At 36.2% G+C, this 3,946-nt stretch overlaps 1 protein-coding gene across 3 annotated transcripts in view; it reads left to right on the top strand.

Annotated features, from left to right (window-relative positions):
• LOC107664565 (palmitoyltransferase ZDHHC5-like) overlaps positions 1–3,946 on the top strand; it is a 41,468-nt gene that overhangs the window by 3,640 nt on the left and 33,882 nt on the right. Inside the window, exon 1 of one of the 3 annotated variants that reach the window (XM_016455168.1) lies at positions 2,427–2,585. The exons of the other annotated variants lie outside the window; for them this stretch is intronic. The gene's annotated coding sequence lies outside the window, so the exon portion shown is untranslated. Of the gene's footprint in view, positions 1–2,426; positions 2,586–3,946 lie in introns of those variants that run through there. 3 annotated transcript variants of the gene reach the window in all.

The raw sequence follows: 3,946 nt of genomic DNA, 5'->3' as shown, positions 1-3,946 counted from the left end.
TGGGCAAGTGACATAACCGGTGTTGCGGCTTAACACCGGTATAACCGTCAACACCGTCTATCGCGGCAAGCCTAATCGGTAGCCGATCAATCGGAGCACCCCTATTAATAAGCAACCAGAAATGCCTGTAACTGTGTGTCCTACCCAAACGTGGCACGCAATAAAAGGTATATTTTCTAGGGGTGTAACAATCCTTGGAAATGAATCAATGCATCAGTCAAATTACGAATGAAGAGATGTTTTGATTGATGCAACCTGTAAAAAATCATTATATAGTTTTATACATCTAGAAGATTTAGTGTTGTCAAAAGTACCGACCACGATACCATTCGGTACTGAATTTTTAGAAACGTCCATTTCCCGCTAACATTTGAGCGCTGTTGAGCAGATTCTTAAACAGCGCTGATTGGTCAAATGTTAGCGGAAAATGGACGTTTTTTAAATTTTAGTAATAGCATCGCGGGTCTGTACTTTTGACAACACTATCTAGAAGATATAATGCTTCTTTTACTGTTATAAAATGTCAAATTGCCAATGAGCATTCCTCAAATATTTGATGAGTTTACCAACTTTATTTTCAAAATGTCTTTTTTTATTATATTTTATAGAGCACAGAAGTCTGACGGACTTTGTTGACTGTTTTCTTTACTTTAAAGGGTTAGTTCACCCAAAAATTAAAATTGTCATCATTTACTCAGCCTCCACTTGATCCAAACCTGTAAGAGTTTCTTTCTTCTGTTGAACAGAAAGCAGTTATTCTGAGGAACACTGGTAACCAAATAGTTTTAACTTCCATATTATGGACAACAATCTATTGAAGTCAATGGCTACCGTCAATTGTTTGGTTACCCACATTCTTGACAATACCTTGTTTTGTACTCGATAGAAGAAAGAAACTCAAACCGGATTGAATCAATTGGAGGGTGCCAAATTATTTTTAATTTTTAGGATGAACTATTCCCTTTAACTTATTGCAAAAGCCAATGATGAGCTGTAATGAGACGATTGATGGTCTCATGCGTTATCTCATTTATTTATTTTTATTTTATTTTAAAAAGTGACGTGTATTTGTTGTGGATGTCCCAGGATCAGAGAATTCAATTAAATGTTCATATTACATTTTGATTAATATGTCATTTAATAAAAATTTAATTGGTTGTATAGATATTGGCCCCTGAATCTAAGTAGGCCTATATCTAATTATATAGTGCATTTCATGACAAAGATTGCATCAGTCATGTGTTTAGAATAATTTTAAGATTGTTTAATTTTTAATTATTATATTTTGAATGCATCTGGTTTGTTACCAGTGTGAGACAGCAGTGCACTTGCAGAGAGAGAGCCTGCCCTTCTGATTAGTTGTGATTGATTTGTAGCCTTGTTGCTTCCTGTGTGGACAAATTTCTTGTTACTGGAATCGTATCATGTCTGGTTGGGACACGATGCCTATAAAGGTACTTTTTACATGCAGAGCAAAAATGAGGGAGACTGAATTTGAGCAAAAATCTACATGTACCAATCTTGTGTTTAAACAATGTATGATCTTTCTGGAAAAAAAAAAGTGCTTAAGGTCTTTACATGACCGTACATGTTATTGGTATATTAAAAAGGTCATGAACTGACAAACCAAAATTCAAAATGAGAAACAAAAATTTTGGCATATAAGAGGTCATTGTACTATAAAAACATCCTGTATGTTTCAGAACTCAAAACTTTTCTTGTTAGTCTAAAAACATCTTATAATGAAGCCAGTCTGCCGAAACAACAGGTTGTGGAATGTTCTACTTTATGATGTAATAGTGTGGCTAAACCCGGCCTCAGCAGAAGATCAACATCTGCTTCTACATCACTGCCTGTTTAGCCCCGCCCACTGATTCATGCACATAGTGTAACAAGAGGCGAATGCAGGTCTACACAAACTAAACGATAAAGTTCGCTCCGAATACAACAAACGCTGTGCAGTGCTAAGTTGTGGAACTTAGTTGTGGTCTTTGCATTGCCTTCCTTCTGATCAATTTTAGGAAAGATTGAATGATCTTTTTTTAATGAACTTGGTCCTTTGTTCATTTACAAACAAGGCACACTGTCTATATTAGCATCTATGAATAGTAAATATATCGAATCGAATCGTGAGTTGAGTGAATCGTTACATCCCTATAAATATTCGTTATTTAAAAGGAGAAACCAAAACAAGGATGTACGAGATGTACGCAGATATACAAAACGTAAACAAAGCAGTGCTTGCTTACCATTTTAAATATCAGTTATGCTGATAACTTTATTCATTTTAATCAGCTCACGTTTTTATGGAAATATTGACATATTGGGAATGCTTGGGAAAGATCACATAACATTAGAACAGCCTTCTGTCTGTGCAGCCTTCATTTACTTAGTTTTCATTACATTCACTTTATTTCTCGGGTACTGACTCGTTCGCTAAACTGAACATCTAATCAGAGTTCTCACTCTTGTCGATGTCCCCGACGGTCCCTGTCGCCAACGTGAGCCCGACGAGAGGCGACATGTGGAACATCCCAAACTAAACTAGCCCGACAGACGCTCACCGACGGCCTGACGTTGGCTTGGTGTGTCTCAGGCTTTGCTTCTAAATGATGATGTTTTGATGTTAAAATCTTGATAATATTATAAGGGGACCTCAGACAACAGTACAAAATAATAGAAAAAGGCAGTTCATGACCCCTTTAAGCATGATTAGTGGACAGTTGTGGAAGTCAGCTGACTAGTTGATAATAATACATATCATTTAAACATTCTCTAATAGTCAAGTAGTTTATATATTGATTTTTTAAAATCATTATTCTTATTTCCATATAGACCAGTGTAGGCAATGCGGCTTTGCAAATATTTTTCTGGTTATGGAAATGTAACTACAATTTATAAGCCGCACTTATGATTATAACACAGTGACCATAATGAAAGTAAAAGCAAGAGAATAGAGAAAGACGGACCTCTCTTAATGATTAATCTCTGGCGTTCTGTTCTCTTGTAGACTCTTTCTCTTTCACTTAACATACACACTGAACCCATACCAAGCCTTTCCTAAATACTGGTCAAAATGTCAGCCAGACTATTTCCTGTCTGTTGCTGACTCAACCACATTGACTGGACCCTGATCCAGCGGTTGATACAGCCTTTAACAAAGTTTCTCGCTGGATGCACTGGATGCTGGATGCACTGCACCAGTGGATCCTGATCTAGGATCAGAGTTAGGGCTGTGCAATATACCGAAATTATCGAAATATCGCAAATGTACATATCGCAATATGCATCTCGCTATAGCTTGCAATATTTGGGGCCATGAACAAAAGACAAAGAGAAAATCACTCACTGCTCTTACCTAAATAACTTTTGTAGCTTAAATAAGAATCAGTGCATATTGAATTCAAAGAGTAAATACTACGCGGTGTTTTATTTTTCCTTTTTATTATTCCGTTCCTAAACTCATGTTAAAATTAGGGATGCACCGATACCACTTTTTCCAGTACTCGCCCGATACCGATACTTTTATTATTAGGGATGTAACGATTCACTCAACTCACGATTCGATTCGATGCACAATTTTGATTTCACGATTCGATTCACGATTTTATTTTGTTTTTTACAAAATGAGATTTAAGACAAATTATAAAGTTACAATAAACCAAAAATTATTCATACAGCTGTCAATATATACACAATTATCAATACTTTGTCAGGTGACCCTTAGCTTTAACGACAGCCTGTAGTCTCCTGGGCATGCTGTCATCCAGGTTCATGCAAACCTGAACTTCGATTTTTTTCTCGGTCTGAATAATTTTTGGTCCCAAATTTGTATCAATTTTACTGGTAGTCCACTGTATGAAGAAATTTTGGGTATAATATATCACAGTTTAGTGTATTTTGCTATCCTCACTTTACATAAATGAACTATAGTGTCCTACACCCA

This window comes from Sinocyclocheilus anshuiensis, unplaced genomic scaffold (assembly GCF_001515605.1).
Source record: "Sinocyclocheilus anshuiensis isolate Anshui unplaced genomic scaffold, SAMN03320099.WGS_v1.1 scaffold331, whole genome shotgun sequence".
NCBI classification, from domain to species: Eukaryota; Metazoa; Chordata; class Actinopteri; order Cypriniformes; family Cyprinidae; genus Sinocyclocheilus; species Sinocyclocheilus anshuiensis.
Note: the sequence above shows the minus strand (reverse complement) of the source record. Positions and strands in the feature narration are given on the sequence as shown.